The sequence below is a fragment of the Hyla sarda genome, chromosome 1 (genome assembly GCF_029499605.1).
Source record: "Hyla sarda isolate aHylSar1 chromosome 1, aHylSar1.hap1, whole genome shotgun sequence".
In the NCBI taxonomy this organism is placed as follows: domain Eukaryota; kingdom Metazoa; phylum Chordata; class Amphibia; order Anura; family Hylidae; genus Hyla; species Hyla sarda.
The window spans coordinates 345415067-345436304 of NC_079189.1; the positions used below are offsets into that span (position 1 = coordinate 345415067).

Below are 21238 nucleotides of genomic sequence, written 5' to 3' on the forward strand. Positions count from 1 at the left end.
TGGCCATTTTGCAGGGCTCTGGCAGTGCTCCTCCTTGCACAAAGGCAGAGATAGCGGTCCTTCTGCTGGGTTGTTGCCCTCCGACAGCCTTCTCCACGTCTCCTGATGTACTGGCCTGTCTCCTGGTAGTGCCTCCATGCTCTGGACACTACGCTGACAGACACAGAAAATCTTTTTTGCCACAGCACGCATTGATGTGCCATCCTGGATAAGCTGCCCTACCTGAGCTACTTGTGTGGGTTGTAGACTCGGTCTCATGCTACCACTAGAGTGAAAGCACTGCAAGCATTCAGAAGTGACCAAAACATCAGTCAGGAAGCATAGGAACTGAGAAGTGGTCTGTGGTCACCACCTGCAGAACTACTTCTTTATTGGGGGTGTCTTGCTAATTGCCTATAATTTCCACCTGTTGTCTGTTCCATTTGCACAACAGCATGTGAAATTGATCGTCAATTAGTGTTGCTTTCTGATTGGACAGTGTGATTTCACAGAAATGTGATTGAATTGGAGTTACATTGTGTTGTTTGTGTTCCCTTTATTTGATTTTATTTTTTTTGGGATCAGTATATTTTCATAGCTTGGCCATTTCTGCAAAGCAGTGGTAACAAATATGTTTATGGTTTTTTTTTTTTTTACATTTTTTTAAATTGAAAAATGTGAAACGTGGAGTGATTTTAAGCTTCAGTAGGGCAGGGGCCTAGTTATAATTTTATAATCTTGTTATTGTTTTATTCATACTTTTGAAGTCTCCATCGGGTATTATTATAAGCAATATTTCATTTGCTTTCACTGTTTAGTGCTATGCCATAGCAGAGCACTTATCAGTGATATCAGTGCCCTGCTCGTACAGTCTGCCTGAGGCAGACTATACAGGAAGAATGATAATGGGTGGCATGGAGGTAAGAAGAAGCCCAGCAGAAGCCATTTTAATTCATCAGACCCTCACTGCGGAAGTCCAATAAAAGCCCTGAGCCAATAAGCAATTGTCATTATAGCTTTTATGTGCCTTGATTGGCATTAACTATGGCATCTAAAGAGTTTAATGAGGGGCTTTAGCAGGATCGCTGAGGTCCCTAACTAGCGGTTAGTCTTGGCTGCTCATAGTGCCTGTACTCAACCAGTATGAAGCTAGCCCTGCTCCTGAGCTTGCTTCATATTTCCTGATGACAAACGTTAAATGGGCACTGTTATCAAACTTTATTTTTTATATATTATTACTTACATTATCTAAAACATTTTCCTGATATATTTCATTAGTCAATTCCCTCTATATTTGTTTTCAGACAGGCGGGAGCAAGTGCTGGACAGTAGGTAACTGACTGAATTCGGACTGATGCCTAGCCTGGATCAGTCCGAATTAAGAGATGACGTCAGCCACAATGCCGCCGACACTAGGAGGGAGACTCCTAGTGTCCGGCTTTTCAAAGGCAAAAAAACCCCACAAATATAGAGAGAATTGACCGATGAAATATATTAGGAATATGTTTCAATTAATGTAAAGAATAATATATTTAAAAAAAATTGATAACAGTGCCCATTTAAGGGATTAATAGGAGAATAAAGCTGCCATTTTCTGTTTTGAGTGTTGCAGTTTCTGATATGTTTTTACATTAATGCTAATCAATGCCCAATATAATCCATACACACTAAATCATGTGTGTATGATAAATATGCTGCATTTATTAGCATTAACATACATATTTTTTAAACTGCACCACTCAAATTGGAGAGCCTAAGCTGCAAATGCCATTGTGTGTCCCTAACGTCACTCACCGAGTTCATCAAGTCACCTAGTAGCGTGAGAGTCAGTGCTTTGCTCTCATACAAGGTTGCACTGTAGACAATGTTTTATGGCTCTATCATTGAAAGCAAAAAATATATTTTATCAAGCATTTTTGAATTTACCCCTCCTTGACCCCTGGTCAGCCCACTTGGAAGCCAAGCAAAGGGATTCTATGCTCATGTAACTTCATGCTAATATTGATGTGGAGAAAACCCAATTACCATCTTACATTTCTGTTCTTGTTTGAATGATACATGTGACTTATGATGCATACTTTGATACATTATAACATGTACTTTGCTAGCATGTAATTTTATTAGAATACTGTATAAAGAGAAAGCACATAATGTATGTATGACCTATAGTGTAGATTATAGTGTTATATTCTAGTAAATGTCTGAATGCAAATGCTGACCCTCAATTGTTATAAAGTATGATTTATATTTGATCAATAATTATAACTAAACATTTTGTATAATTTGCAAATTTTTATCGGAATTAACAAAACTTAATAAATACTACTAGTAATAGTTAAGGAAAAAAGACAAATTGCATTGATGGAAATGATTTCCTAAGCAGGGAGGTAAATCTGTAAACGTCATATTTGGCAACATAGGGTTTAAAATTGCTGTATTCTTATCAGAGATAAGCATCTTGCTGTCACAGTTGGCAACAGTGGTTTTGCTTTGTGCCATGTGAATACTCCCCCAGAGATCATCTACCCACAGAAACTCTTCTTCACCGGATGGTATTTCTTAATCAAAATACAACAGAATGAGTTTGCTTTCATGGTGTGTAGATCAATACTTCATTTTAGTTTGGAGCTTGGTTTTTCATTCCCAATGTGCTACTTTTTCCCGTTTGTCATTGTTGGTGATATATATATATATATATATATATATATATATATATATATATACTGTATTAGTCATTATATGAACAGCCATAGCACAGCAGTCATAGATTAAATATGCACTGCATAAATCTGCTAGCGCAAGGAGAAAAAACTTTCTCAGCACAAACATTCACTACATTAAATTAATAATGTTAAATCATTAAACATACAAACATGACATGCTTAGTAAATCAAGTGAATAATATCATGGCAATGACTCCTCTAAAGGTGGGATGTAAAAGGGAGCTAGTTAACATTCAGTCCTGAAAGTTGAGGTGTAGGCAGTAGGAAAAAGGTGTAAGGATATCAGAGATTTTACTAAAGGCCATATTGCGATGGCTATAAGACTGTGCTAGGCTGGGTTCACATATGTCCGGCATAGGTGAACTCAGTCTAAATCTCGAGCCAACTGATGCCGCAACTGATGACTATTGTTTCTGGCACTGGATAGCAAGCTACTTTCTTCTGTCCGGTGTTGTCCGGCATGTCCAACCATCCAGCGTCAAAATTGGGACGCTGAATGATTGTGAACTGTCCCATTCAAATGAATGCGATCAGTTCTAGCATCAGCTTCCCTTCAGTGTTCACCGGAGGGAAACTATTCTGGACAACTGAGATATGTGAACCCAGCCTTAAAGTACCTCCAAAAAGGCAGCTTGTGTGGCAGGTTCCTATAATGCAGTGGTCAACCCCTAGCAAAATGATTCCGATAAACAATCAGTGAATTTTTTCACAGGGTCATTGGCAAGCTGACCCCTGATGACCACCAATAGTACCTGCAAGAACAGGTGAGCATCAAAACGGGACCATAGAGCAATATATACACACAATTTATTGAGAAAGTCTTTAGACCTTTTCACTTTTTTCATATTTTTTTACATCGGGACCTTGTGCTAAAGTAAAAGAAAATCTAACATTTTCCCATCATTTTCTGTCAATTTTCCATATAAAAAAAGTGAAAATAGAACTTTAGAAAAAAAAAAAAAAAAACAACTATGTTTTAGCATGGAAATAAGTATTCAGTATTGGACATGATTGGAAAAACACATTTGTGTCTTTATAAGATGTCAAAGCTGATGATGCCGGACTGAACTTTTAGTTCAGTCCGATCCTGGCAGGTTAACCCTCTAGATGCTATGATCAACAGCGATCGCAGCATCTAGACTGTTCTCTGACAGGTGCTGGGCCTGCCGAAAAAACAATGGGTACCTCTACAGCATAAACATGGCAGGCTGTACTAGTAGAACAGAGATGTAACAAAACAATGTGAGGCAATAGTATTGCATTAATCTGTATAATCAATCCAATTCCTGCTTATACAAGTTCCCTGGAAAATTGTGGCCCTTGTGAAACTCTTTTTATCTAGCTCATCTTGTATAGTTTTGTGTTGAACACTTTCATAGTTCCAACATATTTTTCAGCATTGTACAGTGATTTTTATCATTCAGATTAAAACCCTTTCCCTGTAGCTCTCACAATCTGATTTCCGTATCTCAGACACACACTAGGGCCAGTTTGATACAAAGACAATTAACTTAAAGATGCATATACTGACATTAGATAAACAGACAACTGGGAAATAAGAGCTATGCAACAACATACTTCTCTGGGATCAGCACATACAATTACTAGACATGAATCATGCTAAAACCAATTAATATAACCAAACTAGTAAGTAACTCAAAAACATAGATCATTCAACATATATCCGTAGGCTAAAACAGCAACAATGTACCTAAAGAAGAATAATACAAGTAAAAAAAAATTTAAAAAAAACTAAATAATAAAAGAACAATATTTGAAGTAGTTTAAACAAATTTTTTAGTTGGTAGGTAGAACAATGACAGTGCAGGATTTTTAAAAGTTACTACTACTGATTTAATTATCACAGGACAACAAATATCTAAAAAGCATAAAAACTGATAGAAAAAGCAAATCAACTATCCATGTAGAAAACAATAATTTTGAATCTCCTTTGGAACAATGGGCACAGTTCTGGTTCATAAATTAAGGATCACAACTTTTGCTAGTAGCAAAGGGTTAGCAGTCTGTAGGCTAAAAGTTAAATGTTTATTTTTCAAACAATTTTAATAGGTGGCAAATAACATAAAATAGGGATTTGCCATGTTGATCAGTTAAGCTTTGTATAATGCCTAAACTCATTAGTATAAAATTCAACAGAAAATCAGTTTTGGTCCTACACCCACTTGACCAGAGGGCAAAGGATCAGGGTGAGGAGGTACGTGGTAATGCATAGAATCAGCACTTACTGTACCTCCACACAGTAAGCAGGGATGAATAGCTGATAGAAGCCAATGCTCTTCTACACAGATTTTGTGGTGCACTACACTAGGGAGACATGGAAACCACACACTGGGCAGATGCCATGGTTGGTATATGCTCAGTGTAAGAAGTTAAGTGGAGATGCATGGCAGAGGTTCCTGCTCTTCTAAATAGATTTAATGTCACCTCCCACTAGGGTGCAATGAAAACGACATAGGCTGTATGCCTCTTGCTCAGTGAACACTCATTGGGTTTGGCACAGTGCTGATTCAGTGAGTCTAAGAATGCAAGTGGCGATGCCCTGCTCAATATATATTAACTGAGCAGCAGGCATACAATGTAAGCCTAATGGTAAGAAAGTACAGGGGCAGGATTTACAAGAAAGTACAGCTCTGGATTATCTCCTCCTGTACATATATGCTTATTGTGAATTAAAAAAAAATTGGGATTCAAAATTAAAAATATTTTTGTTTAAATAATTTTAATTTGTTCCAAATTAATTCACTCATCTCTATTCCTTATTTTAGCATTGTGGAGTGACAAATGTCATGTTAAAAGAGACAGGTCAGGTAGCTTGCCAAAGGTCCAAAGGGACACACTGAAGAGTTGAAGTAATTTCTGCGGAGGGTTCGAATTGCCAAATTAGCTTTTTTTTTTATCAACAGAGTACTTTTTGAGTTGCAAATCTTCTCTGGGCAGACTTGACATATATATTGGTTGCTACTAGCCTATTTTTTCTTATGCCTTTGAAACACACCAGAAGCACACTATCTGAAGATGTCAAGAACATTTCCAAAACAGTTAAAACCCTTATCAAGCTAAACATTTCTTTAGCTGTAGCAAGCAAACAGTGCTTTTGGTCGGCAAGATGATCCCAAGAAGTAGGTCACCATGGTAAGTGACAAAGCTAAGGAGACTTGTGAATAATAAAATCCTTGAAACTGCTTCAAATACCAGAGCCATAGCTACAGTAAAGAACCTTTTGTGTATAGATAGGCATTATATTTCTTATACCTCTGTTAACATTAATGAACAATTTAACGTTGGGAAGATATATCAAAACCTGTACAGAGGAAAAGTTGCTAAGTTGCCCATAGCAACCAATCAAATCGCTTCTTTCATTTTTCAGAGGCCTTTTAACAAATAAAGAAGTGATCTGATTGGTGGCTATGGGCAATTCAACAGCTTTTCCTCTAGATAGGTTTTGATAAATGTCCCCTATTGTTCCAATGGGAGGATCTGCTTACATTCATGTCACTTCTTATTTTCTTCAAGATGACTCGAAGTTGACCACCAGTATTTCTCATGGGGTGGAAAGTCTTCTGTGATTGAAGGGCAGGAAAAAAATATTTATAGACTTCTGGTTCCTAAGTCCTAACATGCTTTTGTTGAGGGAATTTTATAGGCTTCTTATTTGGAAATATGTACCATATGAATAAGGACAAGTGGGCTCTATTCAAAATGGAAAAAATATAAAATAAAAATAAATAAACAAATAAATAAAACAAATGTTGATTTCACTGATAAGATGAACAGTATCCACAACAAAGTGAGTCACCTATTGAGCATAACATATATTCTTCTACGGTAACATAAATTACTCCCTTTCATAAAGCAATGATTCCAACTAGATGAGCAAGGTGAGGAAAAGCAACTCGTTGAACTTTCACATGGTGCTATTATAGCAGAAGTGTTGCCTGTTGTTCATGAGCAACGTCCCTGTGCGTCGTCGTAAAGACAACGTCATTATTTCGGGGCCGGGCACGAAGCGCGGAGAAGAGGCCCCCCGGTGAAGATGGACAGCCCGGAACGACTATCCCTCCCCACCGGACATTCCTGCAGCACAGATGGCCCGGACCAGCTCACCCTAACGTCCCGCCGAGCGGAGGTGAGTACAAAACTAAAGGGGGGAGGGGGGGCTGGATGATGACGAAGGCCCGGGCAGTGGTCTTCAACCTGCGGACCTCCAGATGTTTCAAAACTACAACTCCCAGCATGCCCGGACAGCCGATGGCTTATACTCGAGTATATACGGTATATATATATATATATATATATATATATATATATATATATATATATATATATATATCCAATGAAAGGCATATTTTAAAGTTTAAAATGCATTGCATATTCTAAAAATCCTTGTGTAGAACTGTAAAACAGTAAATATATATACTGTATTCTATATATATATATATATAACCCCGCATCATATCACGGCGGGCCCGGCGTCATAGTGAAGCCGGGACCCGCCTCTAATAGTGTGCAGCGCTGATCGCGGCGCCGCGCGCTATTAACCCTTTAGCCGCGCGCTCAGAGCTGAGCCGCACGGCTAAAAGTGAAAGTGAAAGTTGCCGGCTAGCTCAGTCGGGCTGTTCGGTTGGACTTTAGTAAATCAGGGCCATAGTATTTCTTCCTGGATTTAACGTGAATATGTTTTGAAAGGGTTGAGATCACTCTCACGTGCAATACGCATTTTTGGCCAAGCTGACTGTATTTTCTGGTTTAATAAAACATTTAGTATTTCTATTTAGGTTTAAAATAAATATGCATTTATAGCATTGAATGTGGAATATGCACTTTAAGCCAAGTTACCGGTATTTTCTGGGTTTAATCAAACATATAGCATTTCTACCTTGGTTTTACATAACTACGCATTAAAAACATTAAGGGAAAGTTGACTGGCAGTTTCTCTACTACTTAATTAATTGGTGAGTGATGATCAACCCAAAAGCATTGCAATAACTTTCAAATCTTTTTCAATGAAAAAAAAAAAAAAATGATTGGCAGAGGAAAAGAGCACCCCTGCCATGTCCTCTGCCACAAAAATGTTGGTGACAGTGCCATTACCAGTACAGGTAGCAGCAGCAGCCCAGCACCTAGTGGCAGTAATAACAGCAGCTCTAGCAAGCAAAAGTTGTCGATGTCTTCCAGGGATTGTGTTGTTTTGGAGAAAATCTATTAAAATATAATGTTTATGATCCCACATGGTAAACGGCATAAACGTAAGAAAAATATCAAACACAAAAATACTGATATTAATCATTAACATCATATTTTTTTTTATAAAAAGTGATCAAAGAGTCTCATCAAAACAAAACTGGTACTGATAAAAACTACAGATCACAGCTCACAAGATGTGCCCTCATACATCCCTGAATATGGGAAAATTAAAAAAAAATTCAGAGGTCAATAAAGGACAATTTTATTCATATTAGTTTTGTTAAGAAAAGTTAGCACATTTTTAAAGTAGTACAAGAATTTAAAAATTATATAAATTGGAGTGGCGGCAACCCGGTCCCTGCAGTCTTTCTGTGTTCTTTGTATCTTGTTGTGGGTATCATGCAAAATGTATCTCTCATTATTATGCACTTTATTGTTGGTGTATAGGTCCTATACATCTTAGTATACAGCACCTTGTTTAATTTGCACTTTGCACTTCCCATATTGTTTTAATACTATGCTGCTACTATATAGATTGGTGTCTGTATTTATGTATAGCGCATGATTATTGGCCTATATGCAATACCCCCATATTACCATCCCTGCTGCAGAGTATCCAGTTTTGCCGCTTTTTGTGAAGCATTGTTTTCCTCTCTATGTGTGGTGTGTATCTAATTTGAGTGCATATCAATAAAATGTGTTTATTTTAATTTTTGTACAAGTGACTCTTTGGGCTTCTTTTTGTTTCTTTTTTTATGTTTATTTTGGAGTCACACTTACGGGTCTAATACTATTAGGGAGGGTGTTACAGTGGTTTTTTTTTGTTATCTTCATACCACACACTTACCGTATTTATCGGGGTATACCACGCACCGGCCTATAACCCTCATTTTACCAAGGATATTTGGGTAAAAAAAGTTTTTTACCCAAATATCCATGATAAAATGAGGGTGCGTGTGTGCGCGTGTATACCCCGATATACCCCCAGGAAAGGCAGGGGGAGAGAGGCCGTCGCTGCCCGCTTCTCTCCCCCTGCCTTTCCTGGGGTCTAGAGCGCTGCTGTCGGCCCTTCTCACCCCCTGGCTATCGGCGCCGCTGCAGGCCTCCGGCGTGCATCCCCTGCGTCGTTGCTATGCGCGGCGCGGCGCACTGACGTCATGCGCCGCGCCGTTCAGCGCATAGCAATGACGCCGGGAACGCACGCCGGAGGCCTGCAGCAGCGCGGACCCGACTCAGGTAATTATGCCACCGGGGATGGGGGGAGGCAACGGGGCAGCGGTGCCGGCAATGGGTGCCGCTGCCCCTTCTCTCCCCCTGGCTGTCGGCGCCGCTTCTCTCCCCCTGGCTATCGGCGCCGGCAATGGGGCGCCGGCACCGATAGTCAGGGGGACAGAACGGGCAGCGACGCCGATAGCCAGGGGGTGAGAAGGGCCGACAGCAGCGCTCTAGACCCCAGGAAAGGCAGGGGGAGAGAAGCGGGCAGCGATGGCCTCTCTCCCCTGCCTTTCCTGGGGGTGTATCGGCGTATAACACGCACACAGACTTTAGGCTAAAAATTTTAGCCTAAAAAGTGCGTGTTATACGCCGATAAATACGGTACTTTCTTCCTGCATTAGTCTGTCTTCTGTCACAATTCCTACAAGGTTTAGGTAGGAAGATTGAGATATGCCAGAGATTCAACTAGGGTAAATACTGATTACAGAGAGTACAGCACAAATTTAAAATGACATTTCTTAAAGATATTTAAAAAAAAAACTTAAAAGAGATCATGAAGAAGGGCATTAGTGCTAGAGTGAGGTACCACTGAACGTATATGGTCAATATTAGAGATGATCGAGTCTCTCGAGATTCATTTAATTAAATCTGACTAAATTTGTTTCAGATTTGGGTCCCTAGGGGCCTGTAATACCCATGCAAAATATGTACATTAGCAAGTACTACTGTCAAACAGTCCCTGCTTCTGTAAAATACACTGAGCCAGCCGCTGGTGAAGAGCACCCAAAGTAGGGAGTGGAAGCTGTGAGCATTGTTGCTAACCTCTAGGTCACTCAGTGAACTAAAGTGAAATCTGAAAATAATCACAAAAAGTAATTTGTGTAATTGTGATTCCTGCTGAATTGAGTTGCTTATCTTGCGTCAATATACATAAAACTTCATCTTCAACAAGACAATTGTGTAAAGTGTCCCTGTGATTAGAACAACTTATTGACGTGTCACAGAGACATGTCAAACATTTTGATGATGCTGTAAGTGTTTAGACACCCACTGATCTCTAAAATGAGCTGGGAGCCGCTGCAAATTCCATCTTGCTGCACAAGACGAGCCCCATTATGAGTTTATGGAGCTTGTCTCATTCAGTGAGACAGAAAAGGCAGTGAGCCGGGGAATGAAGCGCTTAGCTGCGTGCATCTGCCAACTTATTTTAGAGATTGGTGGGGGGCTGGAACGCTCACACTCCAGACTCATGTCTCATAACGTGTCCAAAGTTTTCTAATGGCAGGGACACTGTAATGCAAAGAATACTAGGCAGGGGTACGAAATGTTGAACAAACATTTAAATAAAGAATTATGAGAAATACAAAAAAGTAATAAGGCATTTAGAAACAGCAAGGGACAACAATGTACAGTGCAAGAGAGAAGAAGTAGCTTAATACTGAGCAGTATGAGAATGGCCAAGGATACCTTGGGTTACTGTCCTAGATTCCATTACTAGCTGTAGAATGAAAATAGCATATCCAACACTCATTTCACATGCACTCTTATACATATAGGCTTTCATTTACTAAGATAAAAACCATTCGTTATTTCCAAGTTATTTTGGTGCACAGTGAGACATGTCTCAAACACTGTGCGACAAAGTGAACCAGGAAAATCTAACTAACCCAACATTGCATTGTGAAAAGCCAAAAAAGGGGAATGGTCTGTCGCAAAGGGGGCATAGCAGGCCCAAAATGGGGCGTTGTTTCTAAACCTGACCTATTAACTATTGAATTCACAGAAAATCCTGTAAATAAATGGCTGGAAATTTCCACCTAGAAAAAGCTGGTCAGAAAATGTTCCCAACTTGTAAATCTGTGATCCTCATAGTACATAGAGGAAACCTACAAGTTTGAAACAACATTCCACTCTAGTAAGAACCCTACACTCTTAGTAAATGAGGCCCATAGTATCTAATGCACGGCACATGTTCTAGAGTTTTCAGGTTATGGGCCACTCCAAGGTACTTATTATTGTATATACACTCCAGTGCTAGAAAATAAAGACATTCTTTGCTATAGCTGATGTTAAGATGTTTTGTCTCTATGATAACTACGTTGATTTGAACATTTGACATTGTTATTGTTGATAGATATCACAGACACATCTGCACTGTGTTCTCTGAATGGCAGTACAATAATGCAGTTTTACTTGTATCGACAGCATAATGCACATGTATAACTGATTTGTCTAAAACGCTGCAAATAAAAGGAAACATTGTCCTTCCACATTACCTCTGTTTGGATACTGCAGCTTTCGTTGACTTTACTTATATTCTATTATCTCGGCTCAGATGTTTCCACTCTGTTGAAAAGTCACAATTAATAGCTTTTAGTCATGACTGCCCTTTTTAAAGCATAAAACTCACACAAAACAACCGACTGCGGATGTTAATTAGATACATGATCACACTTATCAGGAATCAAAGCTTTTTTGCGCTAAGTAAAAGACACACATTAAAAATAACAGAAGAGATGCTGTAATGTATCAATATTGGTACAGATGAATCAACATAAATGTGCGGGAGCTGTGCATTACTAAAGAAACCTCAGAGGTTAACAAGTGCTAATTGAACAAGGAAATTGCTGTTTTAAGATAAAATGATAAACTACAAAATTGTGCAGCTGCACAGCTGCCGTGGATAGACATGTGTGACAACTGAAGCAGCTGATTTTTCACTGAAGCACTGTCAGCTCTTCGCATAACCTCAGGCAAAATACTTCAGCTTAAGTGACGGAGTCACAAAATGTAAAGTATGTTTTACAGGCCCTCCCATATCTATTATAAAAAGAATAAAGAAAATAAAAAACAAGATGAGTGCATGAAAAAACCAGGGAGGATGTACAGTGAAAATCTGCAAGGGATGCTCAACTCCGGAAAAACTACATCAATCCAAAAAAAAAATAGGCAGACATTGGCTAAAGAGTCGGCTTCACATATATGAACATGTTATTTTAATACCAGATTAAGGTGAAAGGGAGTACGAGAAGAGGGAGAGAAAAGGGAAAAGGAGAGAGAGAGAAAACTAAAGTGGGCTAGAGAGAGAGTTTAAAGGGGTACTTTGCTCATAGACATCTTGTCCCCTATCCAAAGGATAGGGGATAAGATGTCTGATCACAAGGGTCCCGCTGCTGGAAACACCCGCAATCCCCCTGCTGCGCCTGGCGTTCTTTAAGAGTGTCGGGTGCCGCGCCAGAGGCTTGTGATGTCACGGTCATGCCCCGCTCAAGACGTCACGACCATGCCCCCTCAATTCAAGTCCATGGGAGGGGGCGTGACGGCCCCATTTTGCAAAGTTATCCGGAGGTTGGACCCCCTCAGGATCTTGAGAACAGGGACTTGAGTCTCGAATAGAATGGTGTGGTAGATTGTTCATAGGTGTTGCTTCTCCATTCATTCTCTATAGGAGATACTGCCGATAGCTGAGCACAGCATACTTCTGCCTTTAGGGTTCCCATAGAAAATGGAATGGCGGTGTGGATGTGCGACCAGCCACTCCATTCTAATGGAAGACTTGGGTCCCTGTTATCAACATCCTATGCATAGAAGATAACTTTGCAAAATGGGAAAAGCCCTTCAAGGGAGAAAAAGAGAGAATGGAAGAAAGGGAGACAGGAAAATAGATAAAGAAAAGAGGGAAAAGAAGAGAGGAAGAGAGAAAAAGAGAGCAGGATGGATAGAGAAAAGGGAGAAAAAGAGACAGGGAAAGAGGAAGAGAAAGAACAAGACAAAGGACAGAGAGAATATTAGACAACTTGAAGTGATTTCAAGAAACTAACTAAACTAAACTAAACAAAAATGTCCACATGTCTTAATAGAAGACAATGGCCCTTATTTTCTATTGTAAACCCGACCTGTTTTGTCGAGTTGTGTGCTAGATTCTGGCGCACTGCACCAGAAATTCCTCCAGTGCCAGAATTGTAAAACACCAGATCAGCTTAAAAGGGGTGTGGTCATTGGGGAATGGGAGGGGGTGTCAAAAAGGGGCATTCCCTCGAAATTTTCATAAAATGTGGTGGATTTGAGCTGAGGAAAACCCAACAGATCAGAACATGTGTAAAAAAAAATTAAAAAACAGGGAATTGAAGCCAACAAAGAAAACTACTCTCCACTCTTAGTAAATCAGGGCCAATCTCTTAAATGCAAAATGAACTTATATTCAGGGCTAATACAAGTATGTTGTAGGTAGCTAAGTATTTGCACTAAATACCCCTTACCCACACATGAATGAACACAGCATTATAGTAGCCTCATCCAAACACTGGTGGAATGAACGGAGAAATAAAAACAGAAGAAAAAAGAATGTAAATGTTTTCCTCTATTATCCTTTAAATTAGCATTACTCTATATGTCCCTGTTTATTTTATATATGTAATAATGTAAATATATTTGTTAACAATATGATTTAATAAAGTAAGTACGCAATATCTAAGATTGAATGTACTTTTCAAGGTTCACGGTGACATATTATTGTTTTTGAAAACATCTAGGGATCAAAATAGTCGAGCAATAGTAGAATAATCTGCGGAAATGGTTCATGTTCCTAAGGTGTTAAATGAAAATTGAGCAAGAGGTGACAAAAAATGTATGTAGTAGCATTTCATCAAAATCACACTCTGATGTAAAAGCAGGTGTTGTTAACAGGTATAAATAATATTCTGTCAACAAATGAAACATCTGTCAAAAAGGATTCTAATAAAGTCAGGGTCATAAATATTTATGGCAGTAGCTTGTGTAAGATGACAGCTTTTGTTACAGGACTTAATCAGAAAAGGATAGGGAAGAAATTACAGCTACCTTACAGGACCAGGATGTATTCTTTGAAGTTAAATAAGCCATCTGAATATCTGCAAAATAGGAATACAAATAGGTCTAGACTTACGCATACACGTGCCATACATCTATAACACTATAGACCAGGTGTATTCAACTGGTGGACCGCAGTCCAGATCCGGACCGCAGCTGCCAGTCATCCAGACCTCCCACCGGATCTCACCTCATTCATTTGTATAGGTGTCTTTAAGACACTGATACTAATGAATAGCCACAGCTCAGAGCAAGGACACACTGTGTTTCCTGCCTGCCCCCCTGGCGTTTCTCCCGTGATGCAGGTGGCATGATTAGCACTGCCTGCATCATCTTCTCTGGCCAGGCCTGACTAGAAGAGGCCAAAGCAGTGGAGCAGCGTGGGACCTGGGACGGGAGCCAAAGCTCAGGTAAACAAATTGTGTTCCCCCACATGTGACTCTGCAGTGTTTTAGAACTACAACTCCCATCATAATCTTCTGTCTGTGCATGATGGGAGTTGTAGTTTGCATTAGCTGGAGAGTCACAGTGGCAAAGTTCATGTGGGGGCACAGGGACATCATTAATTCTGTGGTCACAGCGGCATAATTAGTTCTTGGGGCACAACGCCATCATTAGTTCTGGGGGCACAGCAACATCATTAATTCTGGGGGCACAGCGGCATAATTCATTCTGGGGGACAGTGGCATAATTAATACTGGGGGAGTAGTGGCATCATTATTTCTGGGGGAAAGTGGCATAATTAATTCTGGGGGCACAGCGGCATAATTAATTCTGGGGGCACAGCAGCATCATTAATTCTGGGGGCACAGCAGCATCATTAATTCTGGGGCAAAGTGGCATCATTAATTCTGGGGGACAGAGGCATCATTAATTCTGGGGGCACAGTGGCATCATTAATTCTGGGGGCACAGAAGTATTTTTTATTCTAGGGGCACAGCGGCATCATTAATTTTGGGGGCACAGTAGCATCATTAATTCTGGGGACACAGCGGCATAATTAATTCTGGGTGCACAGTGTCATCATTAATTCTGGGGGCACAGCGGCATTATTAATTCTGGGGGCACAGCGGCATTATTAATTCTGGGGACACAGCGGGATCATTAATTCTGGGGGCATAGTGGCATCATTAATTCTGGGGGCACAACAGCATCATTAATTCTGGGGGACAGTGGCATCATTAATTCGTGGGGCATAGTGGCATCCTTAACCTGTTCAGGACACAGGGCGTATCCATACGCCCTGCATCCCGAGTCCTCTGGGACTGAGGGCGTATGGATACGCCCGTGGGAATTACGGTCCCCGCCGCTAGCCGGTTGGGGATCGGATCAGGATGCCTGCTGAATGATTTCATCCCACCACATCGCCCAGGGGGGTCCTAAGACCCCCCCATGTCGGCGATCGGAGAAAATCGCATGTCAATTCAGACATGCGATTTTCTCCAATTCCGGGCTGATCCAGCCTAAGGGATAGGAGCCAAAGGCTTTCTGGGCATGCTGGGAGTTGTAGTTTTGCAACATCTGGAGGGTCACAGTTTGGAGACCACTGTTACAGTGGTGCCCAAACGGTAGCCCTCCAGATGTTGCCAAACTACAACTCTCAGCATGCCTCGACTGCCCAGGCATGCTGGGAGTTGTAGTTCTGTAACATCTGTCCCTTCAGATTTAGAAATTTTCATGATTTTTTTTTTAATTGCGGCTCTACTTTGAAGCCCTCTAATTTTTTCAAAAAGCAAAAATATGTCCATTTTATGATGCAAACATAAAGTGGACATATTGTATTTGTGAAGAAAAATAAAATTTATTGCGAATATCCATTTTCCTTACAAGTGGAGAGCTTCAAAATTAGAAAAATGCTAACTTTTCATGAAATTTTGGGATTTTTCACCAAAAAAAGGATGCAAGTAGCACCGAAAATTTACCACCAAAATAAAGTAGAATATGTCACGAAAAAACAACCTCAGAATCAGAATATTTGGTAAAGGCGTTTTCGCGTTATTAATTCATAACGGGACGGTGGTCAGAATTGCGAAAAAGGGCTCAGTCCTTAAGGTGAAAAAGGGCTGCGTCATTAAGGGGTTAATTCTGGGAGACAGTAGCACATTTAATTCTGGGGACATAGTGGCATCATTTATTCTGGGGGCATAGTGGCATCATTAATTCTGGGGCCACAGTGGCATCATTAATTCTGGGGGCACAGGGGCATCATTAATTCTGGGGGCACAGTGGCATAATATAGTAATATACCAGGGGCATAGTATGTGGCAGTAATATACCAGGGGCCCAGTGTGGCAGTATTATGTTCAGGGAGTATAGTGTTTGGCACAGTGGGTGGCAGTAATATATTCAGGGGTACAGTGTGTGGCAGTTCTATATTCAGGGGTACAGTGTGCGGCAGTATTACATTCAGAGGGTACAGTGTGTGGCAATAATATATTCAGAGGGTACCGTGTGTGGCAGTATTATATTCAGGGATACAGTGTGTGACAGTTTTATATCCAGAGGGTACAGTGTATGGCAGTATTATATTCAGTGGGTACAGTGTATGGCAGTAATATATTCAGAGTGTACAGTGTGTGGCAGTATTGTATTCAGGGGTACAGTGTGTGGCAGTATTATATTCAAGGGTACAATGTGTGGTAGTATTATATTCAGAGGGTGCAGTGTGTGGCAGTATTGTATTCAGGAGTACAATGTGTGGCAGTATTGTACTCAGGGGTACAGTGAGTGGCTTAACCTGGCTGTTTAGGTTGAACCTTGAAATAACCTGCCAGATGTAGGTCTAGATGGCTGATAGACCAATGGAAATGAGAGAGAGAACGTGAGAGAGAGAGAGAGAGAGAACGTGAGTGAGAGAGAGAGAGAGAGAGAGAGAGAGAGAGAGAGAGAGAGAGGAAGGGAGAAAGACAGAGACAATGGTAGTATTTATTACCCTTCACTTTTCTGACACAGCTTTTAATGTTTCTGCTAGTTAATCATTTTGGTCGCTCCTTTACTCTAACTAGTGATAGCATGTGATCATATCTAATGTTACCTATAGGAGGAAGACTGTGTATGAAATGAACTGGTCATCTTAAATTAGAAATTGATATTCTGATGTCTGCTATACAGTCCTGCATAATATGCCCTGTGATCAAAGGTTTTCCTTTTTTAAAGGAGTACTCTGCTACTAGACTTCTTATCCCCTAAACAGCCACTAGGACTCCTTGCAATCTCCTGACACATGCACAGAGCAATCTCCACTCAGTGCCAGATTACTGGCGACCACAGCCTGAAATTGTGATCACACCCCTCCATATGTCTCTATGGGAGATCCAGGTATACATGAATGCTGTATCTCTGTCTCGCCCATAGACATGAATGGAAGGGGTGCTTTGAAAACTAGCACAGCCGGAGATCTTACCCCCCGTGATCAGACATCTTATCTAAGATGTCTAGTACCAGGGTACCATTTTTTGTAATACAACTAATCCAGTGAGATAATGAGTCTATATAGGCAATATGTATAATATTGCTTTATTGTATAGTAACATGTATTTAATACACTTTAACTACATTTTAAACTTATTTCCAAACTGTTTCTCAATGAAGAAAGTAAATACATTGTGGGCAGAATAGTCTCCACCATTCATTTGCAGTGGGCTTTTGCCTCCAAATAAATGGACATTAAAGGGGAACTCTGGTGGAAAAAAATGTTTTCAAATCAACTGGTGCAAGAAAGTGAAACAGATTTGTAAATGACTTCTATTAAAAAATCTTAACCCTTCTAGTACTTATCAGCTGCTGTATACTACAGATATACTACAGAGAATTTTGTGAAGTTATTTTCTGTCTGACCACAGTGCTCTCTACTGACACCTCTGTCCATGTCAGGAACTGTCTAGAGCAGGAGAGGTTTTCTATGAGGATATGATTCTAATCTAGACAGTTCCTGACAGGGACAGAGGTGTGAGCAGAGAGCACTGATGTCAGACAGAAAATAAATTGACAAATATCTCTGTTTTGTACAGCAGCTAATAAGTACTGGAAGGATTGTTTAACTTTCAGGCACCAGTTGATTTGAAAACATTTGCTTTCTACTTGTCTACACCAGAGTTCCCCTTTAACTCATAGCACAAATTCTTTTGTCATCCGGTACTGTATAGCACTGACCTATACGTTAAAGCCATGTACTTGATATTGTTGGTCCTCTTTGTACCCTGCAAACATCTATAAATAACTGAGGAAGAGCCTCCATTGATCAGACTTGTTTTTTCACCACTTCACTAAGATTGAGATCTGTAAAATCTGAAGTCCAAGCCAATATCTTGTTATGTTCCTCAAACCATTTCTGAACATTTTTTATGCTGTGGCAGGCTGCAGTATCCTGCTGAAAGAGACCCCTGCCATCAGGGAATATTATTATCATGAAGGGTTTGGTCTGCAACACATGTTTAGATAGGTGGGATGTTTCAAAGAAAAATGATATGATGCCCAGAGCATCACACTGCTTGCACTGGATTGCCTTCTTCACATTCTGGTGCCATCTCCTGCCCAAGAAAGTGAGGTTACAGAAAAATAGTACCGTATATGCCGGCGTATAAGACGACTGGGCGTATAAGACGACCCCCAACTTTTACAGTTAAAATATAGAGTTTGGGATATACTCCCCGTATAAGACTACCCCTTCTACCGCGATGTACAGTACCTTGTAGTTCCCCCCACATCAGGTAGGCAGTATAGTTCCCCCCACATTAGGTAGGCAGCAGGTTCCCCCACATTAGGTTGCAGTTCCCCCATATTAGGTTGGCAGTTCCCCCACATTAGGTTGGCAGTTCCCCCACATTAGGTTGCCAACTTCCTAACATTAGTAGGCAGTTCCCCCACATTAGATTGCAGTTCCCCCACATTAGGTTGTAGTTCCCCCACATTAGGTCGGCAGTTCCCCCACAATAGTAGGCAGCTCCCCCACATTATGTCAGCAGTTCCCCCACATTAGTAGGCAGCTCTCCCACATTAGGTCAGCAGTTCCCCCACAATAGTAGGCAGCTCCCCCACATTAGGTCAGCAGTTCCCCCACAATAGTAGGTAGCTCCCCCCACATTAGGTCAGCAGTTCCCCCCACATTAGGTCAGCAGTTCCCCCCCACATTAGGTCAGCAGTTCCCCCACAATAGTAGGCAGCTCCCCCCACATTAGGTCGGGAGTTACCCCACATTAGGTCGGGAGTTACCCCACATTAGTAGACAGCTGAAAAAATTTGGTTCGGTTCAAATTTATTTGCGGCAAATCGCTATTAGAAATGGCTACAGAGAGCCTCAATAGGGGTGTAGAACACTTTGCTTTGTTGTAACCTGCATAGGGAGTGTGCTGTGTTATGACATAATACTGTTGTTCAGTTTGAAATGCAGATTACAGGCATCACTATAAGAATCACTGCAGCAGAGCGTCTGAATGTGGCAGCAGGGTTGAGAGACCATAGGGCGTCACAATAGAAGAGATTAAAGAGATTTTTTAATAAAATTTTTATTTAATTACAATTTATTATAATTTTTTATAATTTGAGGATCTTTTTGAGGACCCATTCTGGTGAGCATTGAGCTGGTTGGTCCGCCACGAGGCAAGCTACTACCTGTTCCAGTTTTAAGGTGGAAATAGGGAGAGGTTTCTGTGTGGGGCAGCCCTTTTTAGGGTGGGTAACACTTGCCAAAAAGGGAATTATTAGTGCGAGAATAGGGCCTTACAGGGGAAGTTTTTACCCCCACCTGTTACAATGGACCATACGTTGTTCCCTTCAAAATTTTAGAGGTCTTTGCATTGCATCAATGCTTGGTGGTGTAGGTGGCACATGGTGTTTTTTGCACAACTTTCCTTTTGTTAGATTTCAAAAAAAAAATTGGGGCCATATATTTCATCCTAAGAAAAGTTACGTTTTAGCTAATGGAAATACTCAATACACACTTGTGGTCTAGTGCAGAGGGATTTCTGCAACTGGGGACCAGCACCTTAACTCTGTTTTGCAGTATCAATAGCAGCACAATGAGAGAGCCTGGAGGTGGTAGCATCAGCATGAGGAGACGATATGGCGGCACAATTAGAGAGCCTGGAGGGGGTAGCATCAGCATGAGGAGACGATATGGCGGCACAATGACAGAGCCTGGGGGTGGCAGCATCAGTATGAGGAGACCATATCATGGCACAATGAGAGAGCTTGGAGGTGGCAGCATCAGCATGAGGAGACCATATAGTGGCACAATGACAGAGCGTGGAGGTGGAAGCATCAGCATGAGGAGATCATATGGCAGCACAATGAGAGAGCCTGGAGGTGGCAGCATCAGCATGAAGAGACCATATGGCAGCACAATAACAGAGCCTGGAGGTTGCAACATCAGCATGAGGAGACCATATGGTGGCACAATGAGAGAGCCTGGATGTGGCAGTATCAGCATGAGGAGACCATATGGCGGCACAATGACAGAGCCTGGAGGTGGCAGCAGCAGCATGAGGGCCATGCCAACTGAGGGTTGAGTCTGAGGCACCCACCGACTGATGACTGGGGGTGTGGGATGTCACTTGGGATGAAGTGGATGACCGAGTGAACCAATCATTCACAGTTGCTGGGTTGCTGGTCGACACGACTGCTAGCTGACATTGGGAGCTCATACCTCTCGTTGTGACTCCTGCTCCCACATAACCCTACTCTGCTGTGATCTCTGCCTGCGCCTGATGAATTTAGGCATCTGCCACTCCTCTGTGCACATCCTAGCACTTCTCTGCCTGACATACTTATACACCAGCTGAGTGTGTATATGTTACACTTATGAGAGGAGGACAATGCACTCCACTACGCTTAAAACTGTATTAGACTACAGAAACAAGGGTGTAGCTTTGTCTAGGCCCAAATGAGTTTTTCAGGAAAAAAAAACTACACCACGAAGGTGAACATACAGTTTAAACTTATGAGTGGAGGACTATGCGCTCCACCACAAACTGTATAAGGCTACAGAAACAAGCGGGTAACTTTGGATGGCTTTTCACAGTAACTAGGCCAAGATTAGTTTTTCAGGGGAAAAAAAAAGTACACCTTTCGTACTGATCCCTAACTGGCCCCTGTTAGCTTTACAGTTGTTGTACAACCAACTGCAGCAGTACAGAATCACTGTACAGAAGCCCAGTACAGTATTATTAGGCACTAATAGCAGGCGACAATGGCTTTTACTGCTCTATCTAACTGGCCCCTTTAAGCTTTAGAGTTGCTGTACAACTACAGCAGTGGAGTTGCTGTGTATT

General features: G+C 41.1%; 1 protein-coding gene across 12 annotated transcripts in view; it reads right to left on the minus strand.

Annotated features, from left to right (window-relative positions):
• The window catches only part of LINGO2 (leucine rich repeat and Ig domain containing 2), a 1627476-nt gene that overhangs the window by 541638 nt on the left and 1064600 nt on the right, over positions 1–21238 (minus strand). For 7 of the 12 annotated variants that reach the window (XM_056520965.1, XM_056520982.1, XM_056521008.1 and 4 more), the window contains one exon: positions 11399–11468. The exons of the other annotated variants lie outside the window; for them this stretch is intronic. The gene's annotated coding sequence lies outside the window, so the exon portion shown is untranslated. The remainder of the gene's footprint in view (positions 1–11398; positions 11469–21238) is intronic. 12 annotated transcript variants of the gene reach the window in all.